Source organism: Macrotis lagotis, chromosome 3, assembly GCF_037893015.1.
Source record: "Macrotis lagotis isolate mMagLag1 chromosome 3, bilby.v1.9.chrom.fasta, whole genome shotgun sequence".
Taxonomy (NCBI): Eukaryota; Metazoa; Chordata; class Mammalia; order Peramelemorphia; family Peramelidae; genus Macrotis; species Macrotis lagotis.
This window is the reverse complement of record NC_133660.1, coordinates 63,022,426-63,035,079: the sequence shown is the minus strand read 5'-3', so window position 1 is coordinate 63,035,079 and position 12,654 is coordinate 63,022,426.

Genomic DNA, 12,654 nt, shown 5'->3' with positions numbered 1-12,654 from the left:
ATTCCAAATGATTGCTAAGTGCAACCAGATTCGCTTAGTACATCTGATAGATTCATGCCTTTCCTCCTCCTGACTCACCACTGTTGCTCTCACCTAGGAAAAAATCAGTCAAAAAACCCTTCTGTTACCATTGCATTCAAAGACAATTGTAGAACTCACAGTGACCATTTGCTAGATTTAAATCATCTTCACCAACCATAATTTTAAATCATTCCAGAAAGTGTGCATTGACTTAATTAGAGGAGCTGAAAGAAGGAACTTAGAAGTGAAAGGTCCTGCTTGAATGTCCATTAAGATACCTTGAATCATAAATAGAACAAACTTTTAGCTGCAATTGTTTAGAACCTTGGAATAAATTCCAGGTGAGAATCTGCATATGCCTCATTGATTTTCATAGTTCTTCAGATATTGTTAAAAAAATCATTTCTGGAGGGAGGAACCAAGACAGCATCATGGAAGCAAGAATTCCTGAAAACTCTCCTTCAGAACATTCCAATTGCCTTTAAATTCTAGAGTTGCAGAACCCATTAAAAACCTGAGTGAAAAAATTTTCCAGCCCAAAATAATTTGAAAATTCTGCACCTGGGATGGGCTGCCGCTCCAGAATGAATGAGCTCGATTCTTACAGGATCAGCCCAGGGCATGCCTAAGTCCTTGGGGGTGCTTGGGTTCATGGAAGGGGGGACAGGGATTAATATGGACAACTTGGAAGGTCAGTAGGAAAATACTACCACATCAGAATGAGTGTTGAGCCTAGGTTGGTCAGGCCTCAGCTTAGACCTGCCCCAGAAACTGGAAGCAAGCCTTTGCAGTCATCCAACAGCTGCTTTCAGAGAGCTCAGCCCATGTACAGCAAGGAGATCAGGGGACATTGTTGGGGTCTCTCTGCTATCCCTGGCATGGGACTCTGTTACTTTGTCCAAACTCAGATCTAGGTCACAGACTGGGGCCCCCATTGCCACAGTGAAGAAGGGTCCCTCCTCACAGCTCCAGGGCAGAAGGGAGTGCTTGTGGTCATCTACAGATAAGTTCACAGGCCAGCAGAACAGTCAGAGCCTCTCATTGTATTTTGAAGGAATTAAAATTCCTGGGGAGGTGAGCAAGACCACTGAAAAACACTTGGGAAGTGCATTAAACCAGGTCATAGACTGGGGAAATGAGTAAACAATAGAAGAAAAAGAATCTGGCCATAGATAATTATTTTGATCTCATGGAGAATCAAAACACATACTCACAAGATGTCAAAGTCAAAGCTTCTATACCCCAAACCTCCAAGAACAGCAGGAATTGGTCTCAGGTTATGGAAAAGCTCAAAAAGGCTTTCAAAAATCAAGTATGGGGGGTAGAGGAAAAATTGGGGAAAAAATGAGAGTGATGTGGGAAAATCATGAAAACCAAGGCAGTAGGTTGATGAAGGAAATACAAAAAAATACTAAGAAAATAACATTTATAAAAACAGTTTAAGTCAAATGGAAAAGCAGTACAAAACATCAATGAGGAGAAGAATGCCTTAAATAGCAGAATTGGCCAGATGGAAAAGGAGATAAGAATGCTCTCTGAAGAAAATAATTCCTTCAAATGTAGAAAGGAGCTAAAGGAAGCTGATGACTTTGAGAGAAATCAAAAAACAATAAAACAAAACCAAAAGAATGAAAAACTAGAAGAAAATGTGAAATATTTCATCAGGAAAAACAACTGACCTGGAAAACAGATCCAGGAAAGATAATTTAAAAATTATTGGGATATCTGAAAGTCAAGACCAGGAAAATAGCCTAGACTAAATTTTTAAAGAAATTCTCCAGGAAAATTGTACTGATATCCTAGAAGCAGAGGATAAAATAGAAACTGAGGAAATTCACAATCTCCTTCTCATAGAAATAAGGAAAAAATCTCCCAGGAATATTGTAGCCAAATTCCAGAACTCCCAAAGAGAAAATATTACAAACAGAAAAAAACAATTCAAATGTCATGGTACTAGAGTCAAGATTACACAGGATTTGTCAGCATTTTCATTAAGGTCTTGTAGGGCTTGAAATATGATATTCTGGAAGGCTAAAGAACTTGGATTGCAACCTAGACCAGCAAAACTGAACATCCTCTTTCAGGGGAAAACATGAACATTCAATAAAATATGGGGCTTTCAAACTTTCCTGTTGAAATTACCAGAGCTGAACAAAAAGTTTGATCTCCAAGTATGGGACTGAGAGGAAGCATAGAAAGGGTGGATGGGAAGGCAAATTATGAGGGATTTAATGATGTTGAACTGCTTGTATTCCTTAATAGGAAGAAGATACTGATAACTCATATGAATCTTTTCATTTATTAGAGCAGTTAGAAGGAACATATATATAGACGAGGCAAGGAGAGAGCTGAATATGAAGGTATATTGAAAAAATGGAACTGGGCAGCTAGGTTGTGCAGTGGATAAAGCATTGGTCCTGGAGTCAGAAGGACCTGAATTCAAATCTGGCCTCAGTCACTTAATAATTACCTAACTGTATGAACTTGGGCAAGTCACTTAACCACATTGCTTTAAATAAATAAATAAATAAATAAATAAATAAATAAATAAATAAATTTAAAAAGATGGAATCAATGGGTGAAAAAGGAATGTTCTGGGACAAATGGAAAGGAGAGGCAAAATGGGCTAATATATATCCTGTAAAAGGATCAAGAAAAGGTTTTTGCAATGGAGCGAAAGGGGGGAAGGTAAAGGGGCATGTGTGACTCTTCATTCTCATCAGAAATGACTCAGAGAGGAAACAACACACAATAGGGTAAAGAAATCTATTTTACCCTAGGGGAAAAAAGGAGAGGAAAGAGATGGGAGAAAGGGGACAGGGGAAGGGATGGTGTGTGTAGATGATAGAAGAGAGGGGAAGATCATGGGAGCTGACAGTCAGACCCATTTGAGGAGGGACATAGGGAAAGGAGAGAGAGAACAGAATAAATGGGAATAGGGAGGAATAGAATAGAATAGAATGAAGGGAAACAGAGTTAGCAATAGCAACTGTGGGGAAAAATATTGAAGCAATTTTTTTGATGGACTTATGATAAAGAATGCAATCCATCCCAGAAACAGAGTTGAAGTTATCTGAACATTGTTTTCTTTTTCTCTCATTTTTTTTATTTTTGAGGTTGCTTATATCTTTGTGGGGGTGGGATTATGTTTACTTTTAGAACAAGACTATTGCAGAAATGTGAAAATAAAGAAATATTTAAAAGAGAAAAGCTCATTTTATTTTAAAAATATTTTTACAGAGCAATGGGGTTAAGTGACTTTGCCAAGGTCACACAGTTAGGTAATTATTATGTGTCTGAGACTGGATATGCATTCAGGTCCTCCTGACTCCAGGACCAGTGCTCTGTGCTGTGCCACCTAGCTGCCCCCAATCATTTCTAGCAGCATTGAACCAGGTGTAGAATTTGAAGTCACCATTGCAACTGCCTAATCAATCACTCTTTCAATAAATTAGTTGCAAATATGTTAGAAAAAGGTATCAGAAAATTTCCAGTGTCCTGCTAATTGGAACATCAGAGATGGGGAGCAAATCAGATATGCCTGATTGAGATCTACTGAGAAAATAACAGTAACTACTGACATAGCTATCTACTAAACTTTATGAAAATAGTTTATACATATTAGTTGAGTGCCCTCCTCTCTATACTATTCATACCTTTTCCCCTGCCAACTCCTTAAATTCCTTGTTATCATCAGTGAATTTCCCCTCTCTGAAGAATATAGAGTACCTAATTTCATATACATTGATTAGGAGAAGAGGCAAAAAGCAGATGAAAATGGAATGTTCCAATTTTGAGAATCTATCTAATCTGTCATTTGAAGAATGATTGAGGACTAATTTCTCTTTTCCTAGCCAGGGCCTAAAAACAAGTGTACCTTTTGTCTACCAACCAGGACTAGTTATATTCATTGGAGAGCAAAATCCAGATATCCTCATTTATTTGACTTGAACATACCTTTGAATGGTATGATTGCTTTTGTCCTTGATCCTGCCTCTGAATGTCACTTGTTTTTGTCCATGAACCTTACTTTTTTGATTTAAAATATGTAATGATAAAGACCAATTGGTTTATGAGCTATTGAATGTCTGCTTTGTGAAAATTCTTTAAGGTCTCACTGTTGAAACAAACCATGATATATAGTACCATAAATAATAGATATTCTTTATCTATTTAATTCTTTTTCCCTCTGTGGATATTTAAATTTCATGGATTAAGACACATTAGCTAAATGTTATTCACAAATGAATGTCTGGAGGATTTAATCATCTTTGGAAACTCACTATCTACAAAGAAAATAGCAGTAACTGCTGACTTTCCCAGTTTTAACAATTCTTTTGGTAACAATTCATATATATGAAGGACATCTTTAATAAAAGTATGAGATGGGAAGACATATATTGTTGCCAGTCATTTCAGTCATATCTAACTCTTCCTTCCTTACTCTATTTGTGGTTTTCTTAGCAAAGATACTAAGTGGTTCGCCATTTCTTCTCCAGTTCATTTTACAGATTAGGAGCTGAGGCAAATAGGATTAAGTGACTTGCCCCAAGTCATACACTAATAAATGTCTGAGACCTGATTTGAACTCAGGAAGATGATTCCTTCTGACTGAAGGTCTGGCATTCTATCCACTGTGCCACCTAGTTGACCAAGGGAAGGCATGGGTATTCACAAATGACATTCCGCAGCAAAGCACATCTTTATAGTCACATAATTTACTATAAAGCATAACAAATACAAGATATTGCTGGTTATCATTTGTTGACCTTAACAAGACACTTCATTGTCAAGGCAAATTTTGAAAATAACACTATTTTGAGATTTTATATTTTTAGACTGTTTTACAAATAATTGATCAAATGATTTAAAATTAATTTGATCTTTGTTACAACACTGGAATACAGATGCCATTATTTTCCTTATTTAATAATGTATGACACTAAAATAAACAAAGTTTAAATGACTTGCCCACAAATCATAATGTCTAAGGCTGGAATTGAATTCAAGTTGTACTAGACAGAGGTCAAGTGTTCTATTAACTATCTTCCTCTCTATTCTAAAAGTAAAAAAGAAAAATTCACAGTATTTATTTATGTATACATGCATGAATGCACATGTATAACATGTTTGACAAATAGAAATAATCTATTTATATAGAGCAGCAAGGAAAGTCCAGTAAAAAGACATAGAGACAGGTTTGGATGTATCAGGTTGTTGAAGACTGCTGCCAGATACTGGTACTTGCCCAGCATTGGTGGTGCATCATGATGCCTTACTGAGATGAGAGGGAGAAAGTGAAACCACTTCAAGACCAAGAGCCTCCCACAGTAGCCAGACCATCTCCAAGAGTCCTATTTCCTATCAATCAGGCCATGGGTTAGAATCATTGTGGTAAAGATAAATGAGAAATATACCTTCCCTGGCATACCTCTCACAATAATAAAAATAATTGTGCAACTCATTCTTCTAATCACTTGGTTATTTGTTATTCCTTTCTGATATTGAAGGGCTAGTAGTAGAAATATAATAAATGTATATATCTAATATACATTAAGTATATAGTAGTAATATTAGATATATGCATTATATTTATTACAGTTATACAAATATACCTTATTTTGCCTATTTTTATTGTATAGAAAATAAAATCTATTATCATTAGTAGGAAAAGTATGCATACACATGTAGACATGTTTATAGTTTTTACAAATATATCATAATGTTAAATACTTGGTAGTTTGGGAGGCAGGGCACTAATCACTTGTGTATGAAGGGAATCCAGGGGATCCAGAAAATGATGTTAGAGGTGGGTCATAAAAGAAAAAGGCAGGTGTGTACAACCCATGCCCCAAGGGCCTCAAGCAGCTCTCAAAGTCCATTCATATCACCTGCAATGTATAACTGGTATATGAAGGAACACTGAATGCTCTAACATTAGAACAGCACAGACCAACTTAACTTTAAGTAATATAGCTCATCTTTTTCAAATAATTAATATTTTGCAGTCTCAGAAGTCACCAGAGGTTTTATTTTGTTGTTGTTATTATAAAACATATGCCTATGTGACTTATGATCTTAATTTTAAAAAATGATATGACTCATAATTGCAACAGACTACTTTATTGTATGCATCATAAATTGTTAGTCACAGGACATTGAGAAGAGATTTTAAGAATTTAGAAAATACCAACTGTATTTCAATATATTTGCTACACTATTCTCTGTTGACATCAACAGGTTACATGCAAACATGAAAATAGAATGCAAAGAGTTGCAATCAGATATGGCACTTAAAGAAAAATTTATTCAAGTGTCTTTATTGGGCTCTTATAAGTCATACCTGCCTAAGGAAAAATAGTTGGCATTTCATGACCATGACATATTCATGATAACTCTTTTGGGGAATACATATACTCGTAAGCAACATTTTTTTCCCATGTAGAGCATAGAAAAACTAAAAATAGATAAAAAATTTCATATGAGCATCTTGAAAATATTCTTTACATTGCTACAATCTCTATCAAATGAGATAAAGATGTACTGGTATCAAAAAAACCAGGCTCAGTGTTCATATTAAAAAATGGTAAGCTATTATTTTAGTCTAAAAAGTAAATGTTTCATTATTGTACTCATTATTTTATTATACTTTATTTCATTTTATTATTATGCTCATTGGCAATGTGGGTAACATTATAGCCACCAGCCACAGATAAATATTAAATTATTTATATATATATGTATGTATGTATGTATATATACATATATACATATATACACACATATATACATACATATACATACATATACATACATATACATATACATATACATATATATATATATATATATATCCCTTGACAAGTTTTTGTTGGGTAATGTCACCCAGAAGAGCTAAAAAGTTGGATATGCATGGGATAGAAGACCCTTATGAAATGAGAGTGAGGAGGGTGTGCTTTCCAATCATGAGTGTAAGGTCATGGAGACAGGAAATGAAGTATACTATGTGGGGAACAGTAAGATAGCCAATTTAGTTAGATCAGAGCATGCAAAAACAAGAATAATGTATATTTTAACTATAAAGATGATTTGAAGACAATTGTTATAGGACTCTAAAAGCTAAATAAGTAATTTATATTTTGTCCTGGAGATCACAAGAAACCACTGGTGTTGGGATACCATTAATTTAGGAAAATTCCATGTTCATCTCTTTTTAAAGGCAAATTTCTTTGGCAGCAATATGTAGGATAGTCTAAAGAGGTTAACAAACCTGAGTCAGGAAAACTAATTAGGTTGTCATAATAATCCAGGAGAGAGGTAATGAATGCCTGAACCAAGATGGAAGTTGTATAACTGAAGAGAAGGGCTTGTATAAGAATTGTGTGAAGGTAGAAATCCCAAGATTTATCAATTGATTGGATATGTGGGATTCATTCCCCATATTAAACATTTAACTCAATTTGCTCAAATTTGTAAAAGAACTCTAACCAATTATAAAGAATTTAATGACTATAAATATTTTGAACACTCCAATAAGAAAGTTAATCAACAAAGATCAATTAACATTGAAAATGCATAAACATCATCAAGTAAGGAATAAAGAATAATTATTCAAATAGCTATACTGAGGGCATTTTAAGATTTAAAAAGACATTGAAAATCAATGACTTTTTCCTTTACCTATTTCCAAGCAGGGTGATTTCCAGACCAAGAGTTCAATTTGAGACAAATCATATGGTATGTTCTGCACCCTTAAGCATATATGTTTCAGCAAAAATAAAATATTAATTTAAAGGACTTCTCAGAAGTGGAAAAATTATTCTGAAATCATCTTAAAGGACATTTAGATGAGAGATCCCATAATCTTTTCATTGTCACTGGTGGTAGAATCTATGGAATGATCACTGAAGTCATAAACAGACAGTTATAATCCCATCTTCTATAGGAAGCTTCTCGTAATTTTCTATCCCTCACCTAGTCTGACTTACCTTTACATATTCATAATACATAAACACAACATATATATATATATATATTTACTTAGCATATACTCTATATATGAATATATTGTATGTATAGATTATAAAATCTTTTATACAGATATAGATTTTAAAATATACTTCAAAGTCATCCATGAATTAATTAATCAACAGCAAATCAATCAATGGATATTTATTTATCATTTATTATGTACAACTGTTGTAATCAGAAATAAATTTGTAGCTAAAGCTATTCAATGAAATTCATTCAAATAATTTGCTGTTATAAAATAATAAGAATCAAGGAAATGTATTTGCTTGCAATTGGAGTACTATATAACCACCCACTTTGGTTTAAATATCTAGGTATGAATTATGAAGAGGTACAAATAATTATTTCCTACATAATCTCTAATAATTGGACCAAATATTTGATACATAAGCTTTACTTTATTTTCACTAAGAAAACATATGATCTAAAGCAAAGATGTCAAACTTTTGACTTGCAAGTCTTGTGTAACCCATAACACTACATAGTATGACCAGATTCAGATTAAAAGGTGCTTGGGAAAATATAATAAACAAAATTACAATAAGACATAAAGATAATATTGCATTTAAAAACTAAATCAATATGTGATCTAGAGGGACTGATCCTTATGTCCAGATTATTGATCCTGTTTCTCCTTGAGTTGAATACCACTGCCTTAAAAGTTCTCTAAGAAGCTGTGAAATCTATAATTTTATACAATCTCTTTTAGCCTAAAAGAGAGCAATTCTCATTTAAAATTCCTACTGCTTAAGGATGGGGGAAGTTATCTAGCTTGCTATATTGAAGTAGTGGATAAAATCGATAGTGTAATTAGTTTCTGTTATATTCTTTTAATCTATTAGACTTTGCATTCAATGTTAACAACTAAGTGTAACTTAACTTATTATACTACATGCTTGTTATGCAAGCCCCCACTGTTTTTCAATTTTTAATCATTGCTGACCACACTTAAATTGTGGAATCATTTAGAAATGCAATTACACTGAACTAATGAGATAAAGTTCAATGGAATTAATTGGTATGTCATCCTAGGTCAGATACTAGGACTGAAATATAGGAACTCAATTATTAATCTTATCTACATATTATTATGTTGGTATATTATTGTGAGAGGTTAGGATTACTTTTTCAATGTGCATGCAATTAAAACAAATCCTAGGAAAAGTACTGAAATAAATTAACATAATTTTCAAACTTGAATTGTAATAAAATTTCCTAAGGAGTCAATTTTCTGAAGGGAGAAAGGGTGTGATCCTAAACATCAAATTAAGTCAAAGTCAAGACAAGCATTTACTGGACTCCAGGTCCAAAATCTAGAGATAGAAAGATCAGTCACTGTTCTCAAGGAATTCAGAATATAGGCATTCAAATATTTAAACAAATATGTAGAACTCAGTTTGGGTACTCTATTATTAATTTTTGATGTTTTATTATTGATGAGGAAGTGTTAAGAACAGGGATAGACCTCACAGTTTTATTGACATGGAGAATTTCCAAATGAGAAACCTCCCTCTAACCATGCAGGTCAGCATCTTCTCTGAAAATTAAAATCTTTGAGAATCACCTACATGAATGATACAATTTTCCAGGATCACACAGAATTGGGAACTGGAACTTATGTCTTCTTGACTCTAAGCAAAGTTTGTTATAAGTGCTATACCATCTTGCCCTTCCAATAAAAAGAGTAGAATGGTAGTTGGGGGATGGGCTTTCTTGGTTTACTGGAAAACTTTTTGTATGGGCCCCCAGTCTCAAATGGGAAAGATTACTTTTTTCTATCTTCTCCTTTCAAATATCTTCATGGATTATATCTTTTATTTTTGTTTATGCCTTTATTACACTCATCTGGGACCTTTGAATCCACTAAGATAACTCCTTTTAAAGGAATAACTACAGTTCCTTATTTTATTTCTAAGTCTCATCCCTTATCAACTATGTTCATCTTTGTCCAGGAGAATCTTTGATTGTCAAGAGTCATCTGACTACTTAATCTTTTCCAGTTTGTGGAGACTTCTGGTAATGTTTATGAGTAAAAGTACTTGTTTATTTCTAGTCTCCAATCATAATACCTCTTCCCATTCTGTTTAGTGATTTAGAAAGAGAATTTTCTTACAATTCTGTTGCTGACTATGGAGACTAGATAAGCAGTAATATGAAATATAAACTTTAAAGAATCAGAGATAATCTCTGAAAAAAAGTTGACCAACTCTTCCTGGGGGATGAGGGAGAGACAGAATAGAGGAGAAGCATCATTTTTGTCATTCTTGGGGGTAAAAAAGCTACAGTTTTTTTCTTTTCTTTTTTCATTTATTTGTTTTCTGCATGAACTTTGTTTCTTCATGACGTAGTCTCTAGTACTGACAATGACAGTAATCGTAGCAACAATAGAAGAGGTAATAATACCCAAGAGCTTCAATCACTCTCTTAGTTTTGCCATGGAAAGAACTCTGCAACCTCTCGCAAACGCAGTGTTCACTCCCTTCCAAAATCTTGTGTGGGATTTCAGTCTTCTGTTATAAACCTTTGTCTTTTCAGGAAGAGACACCATTCTATGGCTTCCAGGAGATTGAGAAGACAGATACTAGGGAGTCTGAGTAGATAGGCAATGAGGTCCTTGGGTATCAAGACATTAGGGACCTTGAATATTAAAAGCACAGACCTTAGTTATTTAGGCTAATATTGGGGAGCTTAATACTAAGGCATTAGGGAGTTTCATAGATAGGCACTGGAGAACTCTAGTAGACAAATGCTGAGGACTTTAGATGTGTTTAGACATCGACTTCCAATACTCCACTGTGTTTAACATTCATATGTTTGCTTTGAAATTTAAAAAAGAAACTATCCATATATAATCACATATAATCTCACAGAGGCTACTGAGAAAAGTAATGTTGTTATTTCTATTTTCGAGATGATGATCCTAAGGTTAAGCAATTCAATCAAAGTCAAGTGGTTAATAAGTGGCAGAGCCTGAAATTTCTGACTTTAAATTCTGGACATCAGATCAGACATTATAATATTCACTCAAGATAAAATTGATTTGAATTTAAGCCTGCCTTGGAATCTTTCCAGTGGCTTTAACATCAGCTTTTCAGGCTGATTTTATATGTAGAGATCTGGGCTAGTTGCAGTCTTCAGTTGCAGATGAGTCTCAAGCCTTTTAGGTGCTTAACTCCTTTCACCTCTCATTATTTACTTGTATAGACGTAACAGTAATTACATATAATTGTTGTGGTAGTAGCTAATAATAATTATTATTTTATATATATTTGATTTGTGTTCCAATTATATACAATAGTAGTTTCTACCTATAATTTTTTGTGAAGTTTTGAATTTTACAATTTTTCTCCACCCTCCCTTCCCTACCCTCTCCTCTCCCCAGAGAAGGCAATCTGATAACCTTTACATTGTTTCCATGTTATGCACTGATCAAAATTGAATGTGTTAAAGGGGAAAAAACCATATCCTTGAGGAAGAAACAAAATATTAGAGATAGTAAAATTATTTAGTATATAAGACAATTTTTTTAAAAAAAATTGAAAGTAACAGTCTTTGGTCCTTGTTTAAACTCCACAGTTCTTTATTTGGATACAGAAAGTATTCTCCATCGATACCCTAAAATTTTCCCTGATTATTGCACTGAAGAAATGACCAAGTCCATTAGGGTTGTTCATCAACCCCATGTTGCTGATAAGGTGTTCTAGTTCTGCTCATCTTGCTCAGCATCAATTCATGCAAGTTTTTCCCAGCTTCTCCGAAATTCCATCCCTCCTGATTTCTAATAGAACAATAGTGTTCCATAACATACATATACCACAATTTGTTCAGCCATTCCTCAATTGATAGATCTCTTTTGACTTCCAATTCTTTGCTAAAACAAACAAAGCTGCTATGAATATTTTTGTACAAGTGATGCTTTTACCCTTTTTTATGATCTCATCAGGGTTTAGACCTAGAAGAGGTATGGCAGGATCAAAGGGTATGCACATTTTTATTGTCCTTTGAGTATAATTCCAAATTGCTCTCCAGAAAGGTTGGATAAGTTCACAGCTCCACCACCAATAATGTATCAGTGTCCCAGATTTCACACATCCCTTCCAACACTGATCAGTTTTCTTTATGGTCATATTGGCCAAGCTAAGAGGTTTGAGGTGGCACCTCACAGATGCTTTAATTTGAATTTCTCTAATCAGTAATGATTTAGAGCAATTTTTCATATATGGATATCTTTGATTTCCTGATCTTTAAAATTACCTTTACATAACCTTTGGCCATTGGTCAATTGGGGAATGGCTTGTTTTGTTTTGTTTTATAAATTTGACTCAGTTCTCTCTCTCTCTCTCTTTATATATATATATATATATATATATATATATATATATATATTAGAAATGAGTCCTTTGGAGTGGCTAGGTGGTATGGTGTCTTTAATACACTCCCACTCCCCTGGCACTTAGCAAAACAAGGCTCTGGTGCTCAAGGATACCAGGTGAAGATAATTTACAGTGCTCCCACACACAATAGTCCCTAATAAACATCTCTTCATATACATATATCTACATCTACATCTATATATACCATATCCATATCCATATCCATATC